The 26,712-nt window shown below is 38.4% G+C and overlaps 1 long non-coding RNA gene across 1 annotated transcript; it reads left to right on the top strand.

Annotated features, from left to right (window-relative positions):
- On the top strand, positions 1–26,712 carry LOC129138267 (uncharacterized). Its single transcript, XR_008541412.1, has 4 exons — positions 1–696; positions 3,695–3,759; positions 17,547–17,663; positions 25,282–26,712. It is a non-coding gene; the product is annotated as an uncharacterized LOC129138267 (long non-coding RNA).

Below are 26,712 nucleotides of genomic sequence, written 5' to 3'. Positions count from 1 at the left end.
CCGCCCCCACATATCCCCATGTGTGTAGAACATTATGGTGCCCTGCATTTGCATATTAAAAGGCTAGGGTGGGAGGGCCAGTTTTTTCTGCAGGCTACGTGAGTGACATGCCTGGTGGAACCAATCCCCTGAGCCCTATGCAAATCAGACATCACCTCCTCCAGCCTATTCGTATAAGCAGCCACTTTTCCATGGCACAGGGGGTCTCCTCTCTTGGCTTTGGAGCTCCCCATTCCTCTGTGTCTGTACAGGGGAGCTTCTTCCTTCTTTCTTCTCCCTTCTTTCTTGCCTATTAAACTCTCTGCTTCTTAAAACCACTCCATGTATGTCCAGGTCATTTTATCTAATTTGGAGACGGAGAACCCTGGTGTTCCTCTGCTCATCAGAGCCGTCTCACCTGCAAGGGCCAGGATCCAGCACTAGGGCTGCCCTTTATGTTCATGCAGCCTCCACTAGGGAGACCCTCCTCAGCTGCCACCTGCTGTAAAGGGATCTATCTATCTATCTATCTATCTATCTATCTATCTATCTTTCTATCTACCTGTTGAGAAAGAGAGAGGTTTATTATAAAGAATTGACTCATGTGATTATGGAGGCTGAGAAGTTCCACAGTCTGCTGTCTGCAAGCTGGAGACCGAGGAAGGCTGCTGGTGCCGTTCCAGTTTGATTCTGAAGGCCTGAGAACCAGAACTGATGGTATGAGTTCTAGTCCAAGTCCACAGAACTGAAACTGGAGAACCAAAGGTGTAAGTCGCAGTCTGAGGGCAGGAGAACACAATAACCCAGCTCAAGCAATTAGGCAGAGAGAAAGAATTTTCTCTCCCTCCACTTTTTGTTGTTGTTGTTCTACTGAGGCCTTCAATGGATTGAAGGAGTTCCACTCATTAAGTCAATTAACTTCTGAAGTCTATTATTGTCATTGCCTCCCCAGGTAGGGAAAATGAGAAGCCTGGGGATGTGGCTTACAGTGAAGTGTGGCTGGTCCTTTTTTATTCTCTTGGCCAGGCTCCTTCCCTCTGCCAAGTTGCAGGTGGTCCAGGTGTCTGCTTCCAGATGTTTAGGTGGTGGAAGGCAAAGAAGGAAAGATTGCTTAGGGGGACTCTTGCTCCCGTTCCTACCTGCACCTTCTGAGAGATCTTCTCCCTTTACATTCACCTCAGCTCAACATTGGAATCCCTGCTCTTTCACTGTACACACACTGACCACCCACTGCCGGCTGGGGGTCCTAGAGGATTTCATGTGCTAGGCTGTCCCAAATAGAGGAGGTCCTGCTACAGCACCGGCACCATTAGTCCTTTCTGGGCCGTGCTCTGTGAGCCCTTGAGAGGACAAGAAACCAATGTCAAAGCCATGGAATGATCCCATTCAATTCTCATCAAGGAATAGAGAAGACAAAATTCAGCAAATGGAGGAGGTAAATTTGCTTATTAAAGGTATTTGTGATGAGTGGAGTAGACATAAACACACACACACACACACACACACACACACACACACACACACACACACAGAGCTGAGCTTTAACTGGAAATTACCAAGCAAAAAAGGGCAGGACAGCACCACGTGAGAGGGAGGCCAGTGGCACAGAGGGCTTTGTCCCGACGCGCACACAGGTAACAGGACCTCGGGAGGGAAGAGGTCGCAGGGACAAGTCCTGTCAGGCTGCGGGGAGCCCTTCCCGGACACTGCTGGCTCCTGGAACTGACTTGCCTCCTCACGCACACGTAGGCAGCTTATCTCGGGTTTTGTTTTGGCTTCAAAATCTTTTAATCTCCCAGGATCGTTTGAGTAGATCAGCCCCTATTTTTATTCTTGGATAGAGAAGTGAATCAGAAATGCAGCCAACTTCATTGGACTTGTGGAGGCCTGTCCCCGAGCACTAAATTCCTTGCAGCTTCAAGCAGGTTGGCAGAGCTGAGACTGAAATAAAAACACCAACAGGATTAGGCCTGTTCCTGACCGTGGAGTTTGGTGCATAGTAGGCATTCAGGAAGTGTTTGTTGAAAACAAATATCAGGGAATCCTATTAATTCCAGGTGACTTTCTCTATGCAGTGGGGACTGCACAGAGTGTGGAACACAAGGCAATGGCAGCCAGTAGATTGTTTTCTGAATTGGCAGGGCCCTCTGCCTGTAATTTTACCAAAGCAAAAATATTTATGGGTGTGGCTACACACAGTGGCACTTTCTAGGCTTCATGCAGGCTTGAAAACCTTCATTTTCCTTTCGTTATACGCGGCCGCTGCATTTACCCTCCACCTTCTTTCTGAGGGAAGCCCCAGGAAATGTAGGTGCCCTGTGGAGCTTACAGGCCCTTTCAGTGTTCCTGATGCTTACGAAAATCCATTCTGGATTTTGTGGAAATGGGAGTTTGGATTGTCCTGAATGCCTTAGTCTGGGAGCTGGGGAGTTTCCAGAAACCAGCAGGTTGTTTTGTGGCGAGACTGTTTCGTATTAAGCTGTCAACACTTCCCCACAATGAAGGCTAGAGGGTTAGAATGCTGGTAAGAAAAGATCAGGGGTAATGTGTTCTGAGTGGGGACAAAGACACAGTGACTGGCATTCTGGGTACCTGGATCAATGTATTGAGCTTGACACGATCCCAGAGGTCCTGTGGGGAATAGTCTCAAAGAGGGGTTGGCTATGATTATGGTGAAACACAAGCCTGCTGTGTTCCCCTTGATTAATGGTCCTACCTAAACCACAGGCAGCCACTTTGTGGGTTGACTGATGACCTACAAGGGGCCATGGGGTAAGAGCCCTAAGCGTGGACCATGGTAATTAGCAAGTATGGTCACATTCTTCCTCCTGGAGACACGGATGGAGTCAGTCAGATGGTACAAGAAGAGAAAAAAGAAAATGCCTAGAGAGAAGCAGAAATCAATAGACAGTAGGAGATCCATGCCAATGGGAGTGCCATAGTGAAGATCCAAGAATTCCTGATGTTAATGGGGCAGCAAGCCAACAAGGAGCCCAGAGCCAGCTTCAGTCCTGAACAACCTCCCAAGTCTATCCTCTATGGAGCCTGTAATACATTAGGTTCTGTCCTACCCCTGTATACCTAATTACTAGATGGCTCCTTAAATAAATCATAAAACCCCAGTTCTTAAGATGACACGAATGTGCCTATTCCTTTCAAATGAGATGAACCCATGTATTTACCATACATGAAAAACTAATGCCAATGGCATAATCCCACGTAACTTTTCTGATTGATTGGAGTCCAGGTTCACTAAAAGAGTCACTCAAAAGCTTTCTAATCTATTTCCTTACTTGTTGGCTGGGTAAGTGTTACATTTGGGAAATAGAAGAAGAAGGTGATTAGAAGATAGAGCTGGGGCCATTGGCCTCGTGTAGACACAATTCTTCACAGATTTCACAGGATAGGAAAATGTAGGGTTAAGGGCTGCTTTCCAAATTGTTTTCCCCTGTTTGCCATTGCAGCTTTTCCAGACCACTTAATTTGATTTTCAGTGTTCAAAATCTTACTTATAAATCTCCCCTGAGTGGAGAGTTGGGTAGGTGGAAGGAAGAGACGAAGAGAGAATGTTCACAATGCTAATATCATGGTTCTACGGTTGACCCTTGAACAACACAGGTTTGAACTCTGTGGGTCCACTTCTAGGCAGATTTTTTTCACCTCTGCCACTCTTGAGACAGCAAGACCAACTCCTTCTCCTCCTCCTCTTCCTCAGCCCACTCAACATGAAGATGACAAGGATGAAGACCTTTATGGTGATCCACTCCCGCTTACTGAATAGTAAGTATGTTTTCTCTTCCTTATGATTTCCTTAATAATACTTGCTGTCCTCTAGCTTACTTTATTTTAAGAATACAGTGTATAATATAGATGACATACAAAATACGTATCAATTGATTGTTCATGTTATTGGTAAGACTACTTGTAGGCTATTAGTAGTTAAGTTTGAAAGAGTCAAAAGTCATATGTGGATTTTTGACTGTGTGTGGGGTCAGCACCCCTAACCTCGACATTGTTCAAGGGTCAGCTGTATTTATTTAAAGAAGCATAGAAAAGAATACATTTATTCACTTGATAAACATTTGTTGAACATCAGCTATGTGACAGGTTGAGTCGTAGGTGCTTAAGAGAAGTTAGTAAAATGAGCAAAGACACCTGCCACGGAGCACTTATGTTGTAGCAGGAGGAGCAGGCAATAAACAAAAAATAAAAGATAATAATATAATAGATATACATATAACACAGTAAGGCAATAAACACAATAAGATAAAAAAAGTCACAGTATGTCAAAGGTGATGAGTGCACTGGAAAGAAAGGAGTGCAGAGAGAGGAAGGAGGGCATAGGTCTTGCCTGTGAGAGGACAGATTGCAATTTTAAATAGGAATGGTCAAGGTTGGCCCTTCTAAGAGAATGACCTTTATGAGAAAGCCTGCAAGAGGTAAAGGAGTTAGTCGTTGGGGTGTCTGGGAAAGGGGGTTCAGGCAGGTGGAACAGCCACTACAAAGGTGTTAAGGCAGGAGCATCTGACATGTTCAAGAAATAGCAAGGAGGCCAGTGCAGCTGGAGTCTTAAGGGAGGGGGGAAAGTAGGAGGCTGGGGCAAAGGAGGAATGTGGGGGCCAGACCATGTAAGGTCTTGGGAAGAATGAGAAAAATCAAAGATGCCCTCGAACCTGAGCAAAAAACCAAAAGCAAAAACAAAAGCCATAATAAGCATATTGGCATTTGATTAATTTAATTCCTTATTGAATTAGTAATTCTCATGGTGGGGGAGGGAAACTATATATCATACCCCCTACCCCTGCCACCAACCAGGGAACATCTTTACACCATTCCCCTCCTTTTAACACCACTGCCTTATGGAGGCATCTGTGCTAATGGGCAGATACTTAATGTGCTCCTTGCAAATATTAGGGCAGGGAAAATGTTGAAGACATTTGGTGTAAACACACCAAATTTAACTGACATAATTATTGCCTAATATGTGTGTCTTCATCCATTTGGGCTGCTATAGCATAACACCTTAGATTAGGTAATTTATAAACAACAGAAATTTATTGCTCACAGTCCTGGAGGTTGGGAAGTCCAAGATCAAGGAAGATTTGTGTCTGGCAAGGACTTGTTCTCTGCCTTGTTGCTGTGTCCTCACATGGCAAAAAGGGCAAGGAGGCCCTCTCAGGCCTCTTTTATAAGGGCACTAATCCCATTCATGAGGGCAGAGCCTTCAAGAGCAAATCACCTCCAAAAGGCCCCACTTCTTTATACTATCACACTGGGCATTGCATTAGTTCATTTCCACCTGCTGATAAAGATATACCTGAGACTGGGTAATTTATAAGGAAAAAGAGGTTTAATGGACTCACAGTTCCACGTGGCTGGGGAGGCCTCACATTCATGGTGGAAGGCGAAAGTCACGTCTTACATGGCAGCAGGCAAGAGAGAATGAGACCCAAGCAAAAGGGGTTTCCCCTTATAAAACCATCATATCTTGTGAGACTTATTCACTACCACGAGAACAGTCTGGGGGAAACCGCCCTCATGATTCAGTTATCTCCCAACAGGTCCCTCCCACAACATGTGGGAATTATGGGAACTATAATTCAAGATGAGATTTGGGTGGGGACACAGCCAGACCATATCAGGCATTAAGTTCCAACATATGAATTTTGGGAAGACACCAACATTTGGATCATAGCAATGTGCAAACTCTTTTCTAAGGCAATTTTAGATTTTTGTCATTTATATTCCCACAAGGTATCTGAGCAGAACTATACCAGATAACATGGTAGAGTTTTTTTAAAGGTTCTTAAGGGGCGTATCTTAATGTAGCTAATAAATATCCCAGTAGGGCTTTCCATGTGTTTGTTTCAAATCATAGAACCAATTTAAACTCCACCCCTTTTGGATGGGGCCAGACTCATACAAGGAGTGGTGACTATATGAGTTAATGTGGTTTTTCTACTCAGGAGGAGAGATTTAGCTGTCATTTTAGACCTCATTTAAAATATTATAACTTCCTTCTCATGTTTCTAATATTCTATCTTGTACAGTAGTTACATTTTTGGATTTAAAATCCTCCCTTTTGAGCCTTTGTAAGCTAGTGTAGAGAATCATGATGTGCGATGAGTTACAATTTTTATGAGGCCCAACTTTGAGTCTCAGGCACTACAGGAATGGGCCCCAGAGGTGGGTTCCTGTTTTCACCTGGCACCTGGCGTCACTGTGGCTTCATCATCCCATGCTCACCCTGACCTCCTCCCTTTCATGCCAAAGTGAACATTTTATTGTGAAGTCCTGTTCTATGGTGATATTAACAAATTTGAGGATTTTTGTAGTCCTTGCAATGCAAACTCACAACTGTCAAATGTCTACTATTTCTGTTTTTACCTTTTCTGAGTATTAAAAAATGAAGTATAATTTAAATACAACAAAATGCACAGATCTTACACGCTTAGTTTGATAAGTTTGGACAATTGTACACCTGTGTAACCATCATCCCAATCAAGATTCAGAACACATCCACCACCCTAGCACTTCCTCTTCTCTCCCTTTCCAGTGAATTGTTGATCCACCCCCACAATCTTGGAGGCAGCCACTTTTTGACTTCTATCACCATAGCTTTAACCTCATAGAACAGTTTTGCCTGTTCTAGAGTTTCAAACAAATGAGTTCTTCCAACATGTATTCTTTGTGTGTGTGATTTCTGTCTCTCAAAGTGGAGTTTTTGAGATGTGCCCATGTTGTTGCACCTATTAGTAACTTGTTCTATTTAATTGCTCAGTAGTATTCTACTGTATGACTATACCACAGTTTGTTTACCCATCCTCCTGTTGATGGAAATTTGTCATTTTGGGGAAGAAGGCTATTGTAAATAAAGCAGCTATAAACATTCTTGCATATGCTTTCTGTAGACATAGGTTTTCATTTCTTTGGGGTAAGTATTCATACCTAGAAATGGAATTGCTGGGCAATAGGGTAGCTTTAAGAGAATTGCCAAACAGTTTTTTAACATGGTTGTACCATTACTCTCCCCTAGTAATATAAGATAGTTCTGGTTTCTCTACATCTTGGCCAACATTTGGCATTGTCAATCATTTTTATTTGAGCTACTCTAGTGGGTGTGAAATGGCATCTTGATGTAGTTTTAATTTCCGTTTCTCTGATGACTAATGGTGCTGAGCAACCTGTCATGTGCTTCCTGACCATTCCTACATGTTCTTCTGTTAAGTGTCTGTTCTTTTGCCCATGTTTAAAATCAGGTTATTTGGTTGCTCACATTAATTGGTAAGAGTTCTATTATTATTTTTATACTTGTCCTTTTCCCTGGTTACCTTCTAAGTTCCTTGAGATATTTTATCAATTCTCTCTACAGCGTCCAGCACAGTGCTTTGTAAATAGCAGGTGCTTAATAAACACTTATTGGATTATCAGCATAAAGTAGTAACCCTGCCTGTACAGTGGAACAACTTGTTGATTTTATTAACAGAATTCAGTAAAGTTTGGGCATTCAATTTTTGGATTGGCAGTGTCTCTTACTTTTCACTTTTTGAATTGGACATTACTCTTTTCCAGTATGTGACCTTTTGCAAACATTCAGGCTGCTCATTTCTAAATGCTTTAAGCCAATCTGGCATACAGTACTTGATTGTGGAAACTGTCATAAACTTTATAGTTAATTTTTATAAGACTTACTTAGGAAGATCTGAAGTTTTCATGATAGGTGATCTCTTCGAGAAGATGAAATATTTATAGTCTTGAAAATAGAATGTTCTGTACCATCACCTTCTGTTTTCCTCCTCTTCTGAAATTTATGAGACATTTCTTAACCAAGAACCAGAGCCCAAGGGGCAGACAGAAGAAATATAAATACTTTTATTTGAAGATAAAGATGGTGAGCATCGACAAAAAGAATATCTGAGGCTTTTTAAACCTTGTCTCCTCTCCAATTTTGTCAGCCAGAAGCATTATAAATGTATGCTCCACTTTGAAAGAACACCTGCAATGATGTCATCTTTATGTTCTTAAATTAGTTCTAGGCAGACTGGCCAGCTTGGGTAAGCCAGAGCAACGTTTCCATTCTCATCCATTTGAACTTTGCCTCAGACCTATAGCTCCTGTGTGCTAACCCCATGTTTTAGAAAAGCTCTCATCCCCAGGGTGATTCAGAGATCTTGAAAATCATATGTAGCCAGCGAATTTATTGGTTAATTTTTTATCTCAAGTCAACTCAACAAATTAAAATTCTTTCCTGATCTGATCTCAAAAGTAATACTTGCTTGTTGTAGATAATATAGCATGAATGCATACAGAAAATAAGGTTGATCTAAAAATTGATCTCACAAAAATAATTAGTATTAAAATCTCATAGGTTTACTTGCCATTATTTTTGTTTTTATTTTCTAACATTATATCTAACCTGTAGTCTATAAAAAAAGAATCATAGTGAATATATTCATGGATACTGGGCTTTGTTTATTATTTTATTTTATTTTATTTTTTTCTCCAGAGTGATTTTCACTTACTGTTACAGATTTTTACCGGCTGTGTAGCATTTCATTTTGTTCTGTTTGTTGATTATGTTCGTATTGTATCTCAATAGTTTTTTTCTTCATGTTCTGAATAAGAATGAAATCTTTTTCACCAATGAGAGTATATTTTTGTTTGCTTCATGTTGGTGTATGGAAAAGCAATGGACTGTTGTACGTTTATTATTATTTTTTAATCTGGTCCCTTTACTTTGTTTTTTTTCAATTCAAAGTGCTTAGAGTTGATTCCCTTGGGTGTTTAGGTTATCCAGCCATGTTGTTAGTTTATAATGAACTTTTAATCACCTCCTTTCTCTTAGTTATGGTTCATATTTCTACTTCCAGTCTTATTACATGACTCTGATCTTCTTGAGCAATGTGAAATAGTAGACACACCTGCCTTGTTTCTGGTTTTAACAGGAATATTTTAATGTTTCATGTGCTGGCCACTTGTTTACGTTTACATAATTATGATGTGAAAGAAGTATCCTTGAGTTCTCATTTTCCCTAAGGATTTTTAACAACGTGAGAATGTGTTTTAGGTGTTATTTAATGCCCTTTAAATCCTAATAAATGTGGGGACCCCTGACATAAAGTATTATAACGTTGAATTTTCTAATATTGAATGCTTTTGCATTCCCAAGATAAGATATGCTTTCCTTGATCATGATAGAAAATTCCTTTAGGATACTATTTATTTTGCCGCTACTTTGTTTAGGATTTTAAAATTACTCCTAAGTGAGACTAGCTCATGATTTTCTTTTCTTTATTGCATTATCTTTGTTAGGTACAGAAATCAAGATTAATTTAGCTTCATGAAATCGATTGTGTAGCTTTGCATCTTTTTCTATTTTCTAGAAGAGTTGATACAACCTAATTCCTCAAATTTGTGAAAGAAACTTTTGACATATGTTAATTGTATTTTAAATTTCTTTTGTGGCTAGTAATATATTCACATTTAAATTTTTCTCTTATGTCAATTTTGGTAACATGCCCAGAAAAGTGTGCTTAATTTTAAGATTTTAAATTATATTTTGCAAGGTAGAATATCATAATCTCCTATCACTTTTGTTCTCAGCTCAGTTTAATTTTAAAAACTTTTTATTATATAAAATTAGAGAAGATAGTACAATTAACTATTGTCCCATCTTCTAGCTTCAACATTAGTCAGTTCATGAAAACTTCATTCTACTTATATCCCCATTCATTTTGTCATTCACTGCCACCCCCTCTCCCATTATTTTGAACAAATTCCGCCATCATAATTTCATCTTTAAATATTTCATCATGTAGCTCTAAAATATATGGACCTAAAAATAGTGAAAATATCACTACCTACCTAAAACGTTGGCAATACTTTCTTGATGTCATCAAATATTCATTCAATGTTCATGTTTCTCCAATGATCTTTTGCTTTTATACAGTTTGAGTACATACATTATAATCAGTTGATATGTTGCCTCCATTTCTGTTATTATACCTTTCTCCCTCCAACTCTTTTTTCCCTTGACATTTCTTATTTCTGATTTCTTATTTGCCCACTTTTCCTGCTTATGTTTATCGGAAGCTTATCATTTTGCCTTTCTCTTTTGTTATTTGTTCATTTTTTCTGTTTTCTTAATTATATTTGCTTAGAGTTTATTATACTTTTTAAAGAGCCAAATATTGCACTACATCAAATTTGACACTATACTCCCAGCCTCCTCTAAAACATATTTATCTTATTGCAATTGTTTTCTTAGAATCCTTTCTTATCTCACCAATCATGTTTATCTTCTCATCTGGTTGTCTTGGCTCGTCTTACTTTTTAAAAAACTGATGTTAATTTTCCATTCACCTTTTTTCTGTTTTCTGTGTAAGAGCCTGTGGAAAAACAGTTAAGACCCCTCAGTGGCTGGGCAGTGGGAGCTGCAGATCAGCCTTCAGTGGGAGACTGAGCCCCTTAGACTTCAGTAGGGATCAGCTGAATGGGCCCGGAAGCCACCTACACCTATAGCCCAGTCTGCAGCCTCAGCTTGGAGAGCAGTCAACTCAGGAACTGGAGCAGTCCGTTCTCCCTGAAATTCCTCCCTGGCCACAACCTTTTCAGCAGCAGCTGCTCTTCCCTTTCAGTCTCTTCAGGATCTCTGTGGAACTGGAGATCAGACATGGCCTTCCATGGGTGTCACAGGGGTGCCACCATGCACAGAACTTCCTGGGCCAGCATCCCCCACATCAGACCTGTGGAGTGAGCTTGTCTCCATTTTTCACATGTTTTAATCCCTCCTCAAAGCTCTCAGACATTTAAACTACTATCAATCCCCATTCACTGAGCCAGACTCTTGTGGTGTTAGTGCAAAACGTGCTCCTTGTGGAGCTCACGACCTGCCATCTTTCTGTCTTTAATGCTCATCTTCTTTCCTCTTCCTTTGCAGCCTGCTCTTTGGTTTTGGTTTCTGATTTTGTTTCATGGAGTTGCTGTCTTTGTGTATTCTATTAGTGATGGCACACTGTTTCCAAAATAGTTTACTTCTGGTATCTCTAGTAAATCATTTTGAGTTTCCAAAATAATTTATTTCTGGTTTGTGCAGTAAATCATCTTCAAAAGTCTCTCCACCCCCTTCTGAGTTGTTGGGGTTGTTTTTCTTTCAGTTTTTTAAAAATATCTTATTCCCAATGGCACATATTGATGTTTTCCTTTTAGATTTACTCTTAGAAGAAACATTTATCTAGCCTTGATGATGGTCTACGTAAGAATGTGTTAACTTCCCTATCTTTGTTAAGGAGGTCACTGGTTATGGCTCATAGTGGCAGACAACAGAATGCACTCTGGTTACTCTGAGAAGAAAATGATTTATCAGATGATGTGATGAATCTTACAGAACTTCACCAGGACCCAGGGAATAAGATTTGATTGCTACACACTTAGAAACAATGGCAATCAAGGGAAATGCCCCATCTTACATGGAGCTCTTCTAGTGGAAACACCATGGTTGCTACCACGTACTGCTCCGTACCTAAGTTTCTAGGAACCAGACTCTGGAAACTCTTCTAGAATTGCCCCAGGAGAACCAACGTGTCTATTGCTTGCAAAGACCTCCAGTGTCCCTGAGCCTGGCCACTGCCTCCCATTGCTCAAACCCTCCTAGTCTCGTATGTGGACATCTGCTTGGAAGAATCTCATCCACATACAAAATCCTGGCTCTGGTAAGTGGGGTTTTTAGTTTTCTAGCATTGTTATATCAGAAGCCTCACTAGAATCAAGCAGGAATAGCAGTGGAGTCAGCGAAAAATCTGCTGCACTAAAGAAGTTTAGTGATGGTTAGAACTCCTACAATCCCAGGTCTAGAAGGCCTTCATCCATGGTAGCTTTGCTATACAGGAGTGGGTCTCCTATCACACAACTGATTTCCTAGAACTCTGTGCCAAAGAATGATATAAAAAAAAATCACCAATCCCTTCTTGCTCACTCTAGAGCTCCTCTTGTGTTCATCTTCCCTAAAAGAAATTTGTTTTCTCAAATGAAATGTGTTACTAACAATTTCTCCCTAAACCCTTCACACCACATCACTCCCCTGATCCCTGCACATCTACTAGTTTTCTGAGAGTTTTAGTATCAAGGTGGAAATAAAAATATGTGGGGAGAAAAAGGAGAAGGGAATTCTGATCATCAACACGGTAGAGGACCAGCTGCACAGTTCCTAGGTTGGTATAGATCCTGGGGGCATGAGCTGGGGGCAGAATCGATGCTCTCGGTAAATTAGCTGACCCGTTTGAGGATATTTGAAATAAATTACTCCTAAGCAGAATTCTAGAGGCAATGTGCTATGATTTCATAAAATTATAGCCATTTATATATTAGAGACGTTTTTCTTTGACAAAAATGCTGCATGGCTTTTCAACAAATGGTGCTGGAACAATTAGATATCTACATACAAAAGAATGAAGTTGGGACCTTACCTCATAGCATACACAAAACTTAACTCAAAATGGATCATAAAAAAAATGGATCATAGGCCTCTTACAGAAGTCTAGATGTAAGAATTGAAAATGTAAGATAAAATGTAAGATATACAAATAGTCAATAGCACGTTGGAAAGATGCCCACCATTAGTCTTTTGAGAAATGCAAATCAAAACCTCAATGTGATACACGTCACACCACTAGGATGGTTAAACTAAAAAAAAAAAAAAGACAATAACAAGTGTTGACAAAGATGTGGAGAAACTGGACCCCTCATTCATTGTTGGTGGGAATTTAAATTATGCAGTTGTTTTGGAAACAAGTTTGGCAATTCCTCAAAAAGTTAAAGTTACCATATGACCCAGCAATTCGGCCCCATGAGTACTGAAAACATATGTTGATGCAAAAACATCTATACAAATGTTCAAAGCAGCATTATTCATAATAGCTAAAGAGTCAAAAATCCCAAATATGCATCAACTGATAAAAGATAAACAAATATGGTACATCATTCACCATAAAAAGGAAGGCAGTACTGATACATACTAAACATGGATGACTCTTGAAAACAGTACATTACGTGAAAGGAACCAGTCACAAAATGTCACAAATTGTATAATCCCATTCCTATTGCATGTCCATAAAAGGCAAGTCCATTGGGACATAAAACAGATTAGTAGTTGCCAGGAACTGAGGGTAAGATGGGGAAAGACTGCTGATGGGTGCAGTTTTTCTTTTTAGGGTGACAAAAATGTTCTAAAATGAGAGAGTGGTGAGGTTGTATAACTCTGTGAGTACATTAAAAACCACTGAACTGTAAACCTTAAAAAGGTGAATTTTGTGATAGGTGAGTTAAACCTCAATAAAGCTGTTATTTAAAAAAGTAATGCATGAGATTCCTATATGAATGTCACCAAGAAGATTGTTCACTTGACACAGATTTATTCATGGTACACTCATTATATGAAGTATAGTCCTAGCCTCAGTAAAAATTTAAAAAAATTTAAAAACAATATATGTGTTTCAAACTCAACAGATTTTAGGAAGCAAACTCAAAAAAAAATCAGAAGAAAGGAGATAATAGATAAAAGCAACAATTAATGAGTTAGAAACTTAAAAAACAGTAGATATAATACATTCAAATTTAGTTCATTAAAAAAACAACAAAGCAGACAAACCTATTTAAGAAAATAAGGGAGAAAACACAAATATAAGGAAATGATAAGGGAGAAATAATTATGGAAACAAAGGAAGTGAACAAAATAAGGAGGACTTCACCTCAGGCCATGAGGAAATAGCAAGACATGAACTTCTTTTCCTATAAAAAGCTTCGAAACAGGACAAAATAGATTAGACAACTGTATTCAGACCTTGGACAATAGATAGCACAGTACTGTGATCCCTAACAACAGATAAACACCTTTCTACCTGGAGGCGTTTTTCAGACCATGGTCGCAGAAGCAGCAACCCGAACAGGGCCCAGTGGCCTCAGAGTTGAAAGGATAGAGATCAGAGTTCAAGGAGGCTGAACCTATAAGACATTGTAAAGATGATTTCCAAAATGGAGGGAACTACCCAGAGAAACCACTGCAGAAATTTGCAGAGGGTCTTCATGAGTGTTTTCTGAGTTTTAGGCTGTTCCTGTGCAGAGTGAATGTCAACAAAGATGGGCAAAGCATGACCAGTGAGCTGTGAGCTGACTGGATGCCCATCACACAAGGAAGGCAGATGTTTATGGTCTGGCTTGTCAGAGTGGAGAGTCCTCAGCAACACCCTGGAGTGGTCACTGAGTACTCCAGTGCAGTCACGCAGTACCGATAGGACCAAATTATTGGTGGAGCAACATTATTCTACATCTACCCTAGAAAAGCTTTAAAAAAAACAGGTCTCCAAGGGATCAGTCTAATCTTCAAATGACTTAGATGTTTTTCAAAACAAAGCCCACCCCACTCTATAAAGGGAAATGGCAAAATGCAAGCCCCAAAACATACCATTTATAGTATCCTGCTAAAAACTACAAGAAGCAAAAAGAAAACGTGAGTAATAACTAGGAGAAATATTAACCATTAGAAGCAAATCAGAAAGGACAGAGTGATATGGTTTGGCTGTGTTCCCACCCAAATCTCATCTTGAATTGTAGTTCACATAATCCCCATGTGTTGTGGGAGGGACCAGGTGGAGATAATTGAATCATGGGGGTGGTTTCCCCCATCCTGTTTTCATGATAGTGAGTAAATTCTCACGAGATCTGATGGTTTTATAAGGGGCTACCCCCTTTACTTGGCTCTCATTCTTCTTCTCCCTGCCATCATGTGAAGAAGGATGTGTTTGCTTCCCCTTCTGCTATGATTGTAAGTTTCCTGAGGCTTCCCCAGCTATGCTGAACTGTGAGTCAATTAAACCTCTTTCCTTTATACATTACCCAGTCTTGGGTATGTCCTTATAGCAGTGTGAGAATGGACTAATACACAGAGATTATGGAATTAGCAGACAAGGACCCTACAACAGGTATTATAAATACATTTAGGTACTTAAAAGAAAATAAAAACATAGTGAGGACAGAATTGAATAAATTTAAAAGAACCAAATGCAATTTCAAGTGATGAAAAATACAATAAATGAAATTAAAAAATTAGTGGAAGTAATATGAGTAAATTGAATAATACAGAAGAAAAAATTACAGGTTCACTGAAAGTTCACTGAAAATTAACTGACAAAAGGCAGATTAGTAGGAGAAAAAGGCATACAAACTTTATTTTAATGTGCATAGCACAGGGGAATTGCAGGAGAATGATTGCCCAATAACCCAATGGGGTACAGATACTTATAGCCCCTTCTTCACAGGGGAAGGGAAAATGGGGGAAGTGTGGCAATCTGAGGGATAATAAATGATTTTTAGGTGGAAATAAATGGGCCTAATGGTCCGACAATGGTTAGTAAATTGGAAATTTACTAACCATTTGGAAATTGGAATGGGGCAGAAAGGAGAAATGGTTTGGGATTCTTCCTCTGTGATATGAATTTTAGTCTTCTCTGGTTAATAAAATTTCGAGGCAGGCAATTGTGTTCCTCTTTGGTAGGTCCAGTTTCTAGATAGATGAGGGAATTTTAGAGAACAGCTTCATCCTATGCTTTGGGGAGGACAGAGGACTGGGAGATGGGGGAAGGAGTTAGAACTTGAGCTGCTTCTTTAGATCAGCAATATTTTGGGGTGAAATATTGATTTTTTAGTCTCCTGTTTGAAGCTTTATTTTCAAAAGGTTTCACATATTAAAGTAGGATTGGTAGCTATGGAGAGAGAAATCAGGTTAGTAATCCAGTGGCAAGGGATCTGTAAAGGGAGAAAAGAACATAGATTATGATGAGAATGAATATATAAAGAAAGAACAAATCTAAGCACTTTCAAAAATCCAATTAAACTAGTCTCTTATTTCTGGAAATTGGCCAGTCCAATTAAACAAGTGTGTTTCATTTTAAAAGATGGCATTGTAGATAGATTCTCAAAGCTAGGCCTCTATATATGATGTAGGCAAATAGAGCTTTAATAAGAGGGCTTTTATGGAAACAGAAACAAAAAACAAATGTTAATGGGTGAAATAATTTATAAACTAGTTTCTTTAGAGTCTGGAGGACAGTCAGTTGAGAAGATTAGTGGCAATCTGACAGATTTTTGTAGTCTGCATTTTGCGTGTAGAAAGTTTGTCCAAATATAAGCTGTTGCAATAATATTTCTTCAAAGCCAAGTTGACTAGCTTCAGCCTCAGGAAAAAGGCAGTTTTAGTTTCTAATAATTCTAAGTCAGAAGGGTGGAAGAAAAATTGGAAACATTAGTCTGAGTGTCTCAGCCAGATATTGGAGGAAAATAAAAATGTGTGATTCAGTCCAGATACAAAGCTCAGAAACAAATGGACAAGGCTAGAATGTAATAACAGGCATATGTGAGGTTTTTTTCTATGACATAATTTTTTTCTCTCGAATCCTCCCATTTCGACCAAAGATAATCACAGACAGACTGTTTTGTTTAAGTTTAGTCTTTGACCTGATTATTTACAAAAGTTTAGTAAGAATGATGAATGACCCTATAGGCTTGTTCTAAGTTGGCTTTGCTGGGATATTTTCATAAAGAATCTCAGATTAGACTTTTTAAAAAGCCCCTTGGCTTCCTAGCTATGTTAAGAAGTCAAGCCAGAAATCTGACTCAGTCTCAGACTGTGTCTGTAATACCTGTATAAATGGATGAATACCTCTTTTCTCAAGGTCCCTCAAATAACTTGAGGTTCATGGGCCTGTCATAAGGTGACATTCATTACTCACCACAAAATCAGGAAGCTTGTAAGGGAATCATGTAGACAAAGTACAAGGCCAGTCTCTCCAAGGGACATTTTATCGGCTCCACAAAAGTCAACTTCAGTCCTCAAAGCAATCTGATCATATCTAAAAATATTGTATTTCAGTCAGAGCCTTGGTAAAATAACCAGTGTTTCCAGTTGTGTCTTGTTATAAAAGAGAATGAGTTCTTACTGAACTTATGAAATAATTGTATTGCCATAAAGTAAGAATACTCATGAAGAATTTCTGAATTCTGAAGGGATCAGGTAGAGAGAAAGGTAAATGTTTCAATTTTTTTCACAGAAATATACTTTGTCTATAGCTTTTACTGTAAAGCTATAGATAGCTTAAGAGAAAACAGTTTTCTTAACTCTCGAAAATAAAACTTGAAAAGGATAAGCAATGTTTCAAACAAAAGAATCATAAAAAATTATTTCAGTCCTTCACCATTTCAGCTCTATGTAATTAATTCTTGTTCTGCTTGACATTAGGTTAGCAATTTTATGAGTCAATTTTTTTTTTCATTAGAGTTCTGGAATTTTAACCAGTCCAATGAATGGTATGGTCTCAAAGTTTTCTAAAAACCTTTTAACTTACTAAAAAGGTTTTTGAAATGATGACAACTTTTATTCTTGTTTATTGCATTTACATTTACCTGATTTACTCATTCTTAACAATTATATTTGAATTGCTCATAGAAAATAAAGCTAGCCATTTAAGTGATTTTTAACTTTAATTTATTATTTATTTTATTTCATTTTTTTCATACAGGGTCTCACTCTGTCACCCAGACGGGTGTGCAGTGGCATGATCATGGCTCACTGCAGCCTTGATTCCAAGGGTGAAGTGATCTTTCCACCTCAGCATCCCAAGTAGCTGGGACTACAGGTACACACCATCACATTCAGCTAATATTTTTCTTTTTCCTCACTCAGCTAATTTTTAAATTTTCTGTAGAGATGGTGTCTCACCATGTTGTCCAGGAATGATCTTGAACTCCTGGGCTCAAAGGATCCTCCTGCCTTGGCCTCTCAAAATCTTGGGATTACAGGTGTGAGTCACTATGTCTGGTCTATTTTTTAAAAGGCAACACGAGGCTAATCCTGTGTCAGCAAGCAGTTTATCCTACCAAGGCCTTTGAGATACTGGGCACAGATACCCCCCGCAATGTCCCTCCCACAGCCATCCTGGGTATCCAGGAAAGCTCTGAAGGGCAGGGCCCATCTGGGTCCTAGAGTTACATATCAGATGTAGAGCCCAGGACAGAGGATAGACTTTTGAAGAAGATGTCTAGAAGATCCAACCCCACTGAGCATGGCCAGGAGGTATAGCTGGGCCAGGGAAGACGGGGCCGTATTGGGCTTGGCTCTGCCCTGCAGCTGGTGGCTTAGGCACTGTAGACCCATGTGTCCCCAGGCCTCACCATAGCCACCTGTCCAGAGCCCAGAATCCAGAAGCTCAAAACCAAAGATATAAGCTCACAGTAAGATGTATGTAAGGTTGGGGGGAACCCAGCAGCCAGCCCACAGCACAGTTTTAGCTCACAGACAAATCAAGCTAGTATTAAAAATATCACAGAAGCAACAATTTTGTAACCTTAAAATGTCTATAAGAGACAGCATAAATCTGTCTGACCGGTAGACCCAGGCAAAAACATCTGCATTAATAATGACAATTCTGAAGGCATTTCCATTTTATTTTACCAACAATTTAAAAATTAGCTTTATTTACCAAAGATTTATTACAGTCATGTAAATTTGAATAGCATTTAAGCTTATCTACTTAATTCAAGAGTGTTTAAGATCAATTTGGTATTATGTAGACAATATAGAAACACAGGTATAATAATCTACATACATGTAGACACAACATACACCACCACATGCATACATGATATGTATCTAAAAACCAAAGAGATCCAGGAATTCAGTGCAAAAGAGAGCAGACCTTTAGATCTGAGAAGAAGCCGATTATGACTTTTGAGGCTCATGAGGAAGACAGAGGACCCCAAAAGAGAGGGTCAATAGTGCCTTTTCTGTGTTCTGCTCGGGTTCTCAGCATTGCTAAAAGTTTCCTTTAGATCTTTGTGGTGGCCAGAGTGCTGTTGCTTCCTTTTAGTAATTTTTATCAACTGATTACCAAATGAAGGAGGGAGGGGATTAACTGGATGAAAGATTGAAGGTGCCTAAAGGAAAGAGGAGAAGAAGTAAATGGATCAAGTCTTAGGGGAGTCAGTTTGGGAGAATCTTAAGTTTCCCAAAAGGTCAATGAAGTTTTAGTTAGCAGGGGTTCAAAAAAGAGGGGTCTTGTTGACTAAGAAGTTTCCATAGGAGAGATAGAATTTAAAAGAGAAGAGAGAAGATTAGCTTTTAATTAAACTGACTTTCGACCATAGAGCTCTGTAAAATTAAAAAAAAAAATACAAGCAGCAAATTTTCTGTTATGTGAGCAGCCAGCCTTTTGTGAGAGCTGAGAGACTGAGGAGGGGAGCATTGGCAGTGGTGGTGGGGGCAGCACCTCTCTTTTGCCACCTAAGAAGGTCTTTGGTTCCCAGTGGTGGTGGGAGATACATCTCTCTGATCCAGTAGAGGATGCAAGATAAACAGAAAAAAAAGTTGCTATCACATTCTAAAAATAGAGTTTTAAACCAGAAGTATTCCTAAGTGAATTACTCAAAACCAAAACAAATAAGCATACATGAGAATAAAACCAAGAAGCCCTTTATGGGTTTAACCCAAGTCTCCAAAAGAGAAGCAAAAGTTGCAACCCTTCCAAGATCTAGACCCCTCCCAGTGACAGCTTAAAGCAAGGAAAGTGTCACCAGTCACAAATGAAGTACAGCCCACATCTCTGTCTGGTCATATTTTCTAGAGACCAAACTTCTCAGCTGTCCATCTACACACAATGGCCCAGCAATCTGTGTGCCCCATCGATGGAAAATTAAAAGCGACAGTTAGTTAGACAACAGAAAATGAAAAGTTGTCTATATGAGAAGAAAGAATACAAACAAATGGGTACCTCAAATGTTGAGTCATACAAATATAAATTCAAAACGAATAATTCAAACTAGTTTTTATAAATGTTTCCTTCTGAATTAAAGGATTTACATTTTCAAGGGGCCGATTCCCTGACCAGAGAACTAAATCAAACCCAGACCACAGTGGTAAATGCACAGAATCTTAAATACCAGACCATAGGCTGGAGTGACTTTTTTACAAATTCCCCTGGAAATTCAAAGTTGGCAGTTTGAGTGTTCAGAGAATTTTAACTTTTATTTTAGGTCAAATTTTTGCTTTTTAATTTTGTCAGAATAATTTTTAAGACTAGCCATCCCAATATTACGTGTCTTTCTTTTAATTTGGTTCTCTCATCAATACAAATAAGGCAACTGCTTAGGGCAAGAGATCTTCAAATTTTGTTTTCAAATATAGAAGTCTTTCTAATTCAAAAAACTATTATCTGGCCATTGATGATTAGACTTTCCAATGGTGTACTTATTTTAATAGCAACTCAATCTAATAAGCCTCTTTATGGGAAGATCAGGAGGCATAGAAGATGCAGCCTCCATGATCCCCAAAAATTCACTCCCAGAAATAGGCTAAGATAGCAAAAGATCTTTGTTGCCACAGGTGATTAAGGATGGTATTTGTGTGAATGATGTCTCTGTTCTCCACACAAGTACATGGACACATGGACACTCGGCTGTACCATCAGTTATAGATCCACCAACTTCTGGGATTGGATTTGCCCAGCACTAACCAGGCAACAAAGATTGAGACAACAAAGCCCCTTGTGGATGAGGCTCCTTATTAAGACAAACCATCCTGAGAGCCTAGCATGTTAGCAACAGAGCACGCTGCTTAAAATTTTATGCATCTTGGGTGTCCCAGTCCTTTCAGACTGGCCACCACACATGATCTGAAAATCACACACCCTGGATAGCAGAGACCAAAAAGAGAAATGCTCCCACTTGGTCACAAAGAAAGCTTTCAAGGACATAAAACAAAAGGAGAGGGCAACCTCATTCCGTTTTTATTTTGGAGACCCGCAGCACAATTTTTCTAAATAGATGCTGGAGGTCTGCTGAGAACTATAAAACTCACCGGTCTGTGGAAGCTGGCTTGAACAACAGGCTTATGTTTTAGGCCTATGTTCTACCCTATGGTACCCCTGTTTATGACAAAATGACACAGGAAGACAAAGATAAAGAAAAAGCAAAGACTATTTCTGGGCGTAAATGGATCAGACAATATGAATATTCATACCAAAAATACACCAGTCACTGCACCTAACAATAGTCATACAAATGCTTTTCTCCCATTAATCTTAAATGTAAAAAGGAAAAATAGACAAACAGTAATTTTTACCATCTGCTCAACCAGATTCCACAGAGAGAGACTGGGAGTCTGGTACCAGATTCCACAGAGAGAGACTAGGAGTCTGGTAACAATTTCTTACTCTTATATTGGCCTCTCAGGTCCTGAGTTCCTTTGGTTGTGGCTTCCAGAAAAGCAGAGCAGTTTTGGATATGCTGCTCACAGCACCAAATATATAAGAGTAAAGGGGGAACATTTCCCTCTTCATCCTCTGACTGTTTGCTGAAAATCAACAGAGAAAAGCAGACTCATAAGAGAAAAAAGGCATACAAACTTTATTTTAATGTGCATAGCACAGGGGAATTGCAGGAAAATGACTACCCAATGGGGTATGGATGCGTATATACTCTTCTTCATAGCAGAAGGGAAGATGGGGGAAATGTGGATGGTTTGAGGGATAGTAAGTGATTTTCAGGGGCAAAATGAATGGGCCTCATACTCAGACAATGGCTAGTAAATAATAGTCTTTGGAAATTGGAGAGGACAGAGAGCAGACAACGGTTTGGGATGAGTTCATCTGGTGTTTAATTTTCAGTCTCTTCCTTTTGATATGAGTTTTAATCTTCTCTGGTTAATGAAATTTTAGGGAAGAAAAGTGTGTTCCTCTTTGGTAGGTCCAGTTTCTAGGTAGATAAGGGAACTTTGGAGAGCAGCTTCATCCTGTGCTTTGGGAGAGACAGAGGATTGAGAGATAGGAGAAGGGATCAAAGAGACCTTGAGACTGCTTCTTTAGCTCAGCCACATTTTGGGGTGAAATATTCTGGTTTCCTTTAAGATCAATGAACTTGTAGATATAGCAATGGGATTTATCCAAAATGAAGCATAGAGAGAAAAATGACTAAGAAAAATTGAATGGAGCTACAGAGATCTGTGGAAAAATATAAAGTCGTCTAATGTAATGGTAACTGAAATTCCTCAAAGAGAAAAGACAAAACATTTGAAGAAATAATGTCTGAAATGTCTCCAAATTGGATGAAAATTACAGAGCTAGAGATCCAAGAAGCACAACAAACCCAAAATAGAATAAACACACACATACACCCCCCAACCACACACCCCATAATAAAGCATTATAATAAATAGCTAAAAACAAGTGGTAGAAATATTCTTAAGAGCAGAGAGGGAAAATAGATATATGTACAGAGGAACAGTAAGAATGACTGCAGACTTCTTGTCAGAAGCTATGCAGACCAGAATACTTTAAAGAGCAATAGATAGATAGACAATAAATCCTGTTAACCTATAATTACATATTCATGAAAAATAATTCTTTGAAAATGGAAGTCACATAAAATATTTTTCAGACAAATACAAGCTACAAGAATTCACTTCCAGCAGACCTACACTACAATAAATTTAAATCAAGTCCTTTAAATCATGGGAATATAAAACCTACGATCACATAGAAACTTGGATGTATACACAAGAATGGAAAGGGCTGATATTGATAAATATATGAGTAAATATAAAGGGTTTTTTGCCTCATTTAAACATTTTGTTAAAAGATAATTTAATTTTTTTTCTTTTTTCTTTTTTCTTTTTTTGAGACAGAGTCTTGCTCTGTCACCCAGGCTGGAGTGCAGTGATGTGATCTCGGCTCACTGCAGCCTCTGCCTCCTGAGTTCAAGTGGTTCTCCTGCCTCAGCCTCTGGAGATCTGGGACCACAGGCATGTGCCGCCATGCCAGGCTAAGTTTTGTATTTTTAGTAGAGTTGGGGTTTCACTATGTTGGCCAGGCTGGTCTCAAACTCCTGATCTCAAGAGATCTGCCCACATAGCCTCCCAAAGTGCTGAGGTTACAGGCATAAGCCACCATGCCTGGCCCATTATTTGCCTTAAATAATGTAATATTTAAGGCAAAAAGAGTAGAAATGTATTTTGCAGTTAAAATAAGGTGAGAAATAAAGTGTACGACAATAATAGCACAAAAGATAGCAGGCAAAAATAGAAATATAATGTCCTAAGGATTATACATTATACATGAAGTAACATAATATTATATCTATATGGACTGTGAAAAGTTAAATTTGAATATTGTAAATCTTAGAAGAAATACTTAAAATAATAAAAGAGTATAGCTTATCAGCCAATAGTGTCTATAAATAGAGTAGAAAAAATATATTCCAAAAGAAAGTGGAAATTTAGGGGAAAAGAAATAAAAAAGGGATGAGACAAATAGAAAAAAAAGGGAGATGATAGATTTAAATTCAACCATGTTGATAATTACATAACATGTCACCCCAATCAAAAGACAGAGCTTGTTAAAAATGAAAGACAAAACTGTGTGCGAGCTGCAAGAAACTTAATTATTGTTATTATTTAAATTTTTAAATTTAAATTTTAGATTCGAGTGATATGTGTTTGTTACAAGGTTTGTCACAGGTTTATTGCAAGATTAGTTATATTGTGTGATGCTGAGGCTTAGGCTTCTATTGATCCCATCTCTCAGATAGTGAACATAGTACCAATAAAAAGTTTTTCAGCCCTTGCCACCTTCCTGTCTTCCCTCCTTTTGGAGTTCCCAGTATCTCTTGTTCCCATCTTTATGTTCACATGTATCTGAGGTTTAGCTCCCACTTATAAGTGAGAATATGCAATATTTATTTTCTGTTTCTGAATTAATTTGCTTATAATAATGGCTTCCAGCTGCATCCATGTTGCTGCAAAGATCATTATTTCATTCTTTTTTTATGGCTGCATGGTATTCCATGATGTATATGTACCACATTTTCTTTATCCAAGAAATTCACTTCACATGTGATGACAAAAATAGGTAAAAGATAGAAATAGATATTTCATGCAAATAATCAAAATAAAGTAAGACTGGCTGTATTAACATCAGAGAAAACAGAAATCAGAAAAATGATTATTAGCAGGGATGAAGAAGGACGTTTTATACTGACAAAGGGTCAATGCATCACAAAGATATAACAATCTTAAATGTGTATGCACACAATAAATGAAGCAAAAACTGATGAACTGGGAAGAATGGGTAAATCAACAATCGTAGTTGGAAATTTCTGCATTCTTTTCCTAATAACTTATAGAAGAAGTAAACAGAAACTCAGCAACACTATTTACTGAATAGTGAATAACACTATTTACCAACTTGACTAATTGATGTAAATATGTCCATGTAATAGCAACAGAATGTTCACTCTTTTCCAGTGCACATGGAACATTTGCCAAGATAGGCCATGTGCTGAGCCAAAGACCAAGCCTCAACAAATGTAAAAGGATTGAAATTATAAAAAGTTTATGTTCTGCCTATAATAGAATTTAATAAGAAGTCAACAACAGAAGAATCTGGAAAGCCCCCAAATATGTGGAAATTAAACAACATATTTCTAAATAACCCATGGGTCAAAGCAGAAATAACAAGGAGGATCAAAAATATTTTGAACTAACTAAGAACAAAAACGCAGCATATTAAAGTAGGTAAGATATGGCTACAAACAGATCAAAACTTCCACTTCAAGATGCTAGAAAGAAGCAAATTAAATCCAAAAATAGGAAAAAGGAAATAATAAACATAAAAGCAGACATGAATTAAATTTACCAAAACTAAAAAAATAAATGAAACCCACAGCAGGTTCTTTGGGGAAAAATTAATAAAATTAATAAACCTCTAATTAGATTTATGCAGAAAAAAAGAGCAAAGACACAAATTCCCACATCAGGAATGAAAGTGACACATCACTACAGATCCTACAGACTTTAAGAGGATAATAAGAAAATATTATGAACAATTTTATTTTGACTACTTTGATAACTTAAATAATTCTTTGTTACAGTGTTACTTCGTATTAGAGAGAATGTTTTTATTCTCAGGCGATAGATGCAAAAATATTTAAAGTGCAGCTCACTTTCAAATGGTTCAGCCAAATGTCGATGATTTTTGAATCTAAGTGGTGAGTATACAAATGTTCTTCATATTCATCTTTTATCTTTTTTGTATATTTGAAAATTTTTGGAATACAAAGTTGGAAAAAATAAATCATGCACAAAAGATTGCCAGTAGAGCAGCTGCCGTTCAAGTTGAGTCATTTGAAACAGGGCTTATGATGGGAAGGATAGTGTCATGATCTTTTGACCATGAGATCAGGGTTGTGACCTTCCTTTTGTTTCAGGATGAAGCTTCTTGGTGATGTAACAGTCTGTGGAAACTCCCACAGGACAAATGCAGAAAGGAAGGACGTAGATCACTGGATGGTCAACGTTGCCCCTTGCACAGCAGCAAAGGCCTATACAAATTTTTTGAGTAGCTGTATCTAGTTGTTCAGCTACTGGGAATAACTCGTAAAATCCCCTGGATAGTCAACAGCATTGGGGCTTGCTTTGTAAACAGAGACCTGACCTACTTAATTCTTCCCAGAGGTTGGAAAAAGAGGCTTGACTCACACAGACATGAAACCTTGGCTTAATTGAACACTAATTACTCATAAGAGATCTGTTTACCCAAACTTCCCCTAGACCAAGCTCAGTATAAAATGAGAGGATGCATAAAGAAGCAAGATATTTAGAGGAAAATGTCACAAATACATTTATCAGTCCCAAAAGTCCTTTTTTTCCCCCAGAAGTGATGTTGCTAATTGCACAAAAATAAACAATACAGGGGTTGATAAATTCCACATTTAAGGACTGAGAATAGTGTCCCTACATTTCTAAGAAGCTGTATATTTGGAAATGAATACAATTGAAAGTAAGGATAATTGGCATTCTAAAGCCAATTGGATAACTTGAATGAACAAGCAGAATTTACCATATTTTGATATGTTTCTTTTTGATTAAAGTATCTGTAAAGGAAACAAATTATTGTATTGCTATAGATTTTATTACTGAACAAGAAAAAAAGGCCTGATGTTGTGCATTTCCTTTTGGCCTTTGGTCTTGGCTGATATTGGGCATCCAATGAGCTTCTTTGTCTTGAATGAAGACTTAAGAGGGAGTGAAAAGTAGGAAGAGCATCAAAACTTCTTTGCAGGATGTAATCGAACCACCTACTACTTATTGTCTTACGATCCATTTATTCAACAAATGGAACATCTCAATTGCTTGATGCTATTACAGACACTAGGTATAGTCTTAGAAAAACAAATTGCTGTTTTTATATAGCTTGTGTTATGGTTGATGTAGTACAGTCAAAATTATTTAAATAAAGGAAGATGTGAGGAAGACTTTGAACTTAGAAATCTGGGTTCTCATCCAAGCTTTGCTGCTAGCTTGTTGGGGGAACCTTGGGTGATGAGTTGGTTGACTCCTTCCAGATCTCAGCGTTCATCCATCAAGTGAGGGAACTTGACCAGATATTCAATAATGGCCCTTCCGGCCCCATCTCTATATGAAAGGGAAACCACAGTATGGGCCCATGGGGAAGATCATGGACTTTGGAGTAAAACATTTCTGGCTTGGTCAATTATTTAATCTCTTGATCCCAATCAATTCATGTAACTACTCTGACCCTCAGTTTCCTTGCTGCAAAATGAGATACTAATATTTGCTCAAATAAGATAACAGGCAAAACAATCATGAGGGCTCCTGGCACACCACTGTGCATGGCT

This window comes from Pan troglodytes, chromosome 22, assembly GCF_028858775.2.
Source record: "Pan troglodytes isolate AG18354 chromosome 22, NHGRI_mPanTro3-v2.0_pri, whole genome shotgun sequence".
Taxonomy (NCBI): domain Eukaryota; kingdom Metazoa; phylum Chordata; class Mammalia; order Primates; family Hominidae; genus Pan; species Pan troglodytes.
Note: the sequence above shows the minus strand (reverse complement) of the source record. Positions and strands in the feature narration are given on the sequence as shown.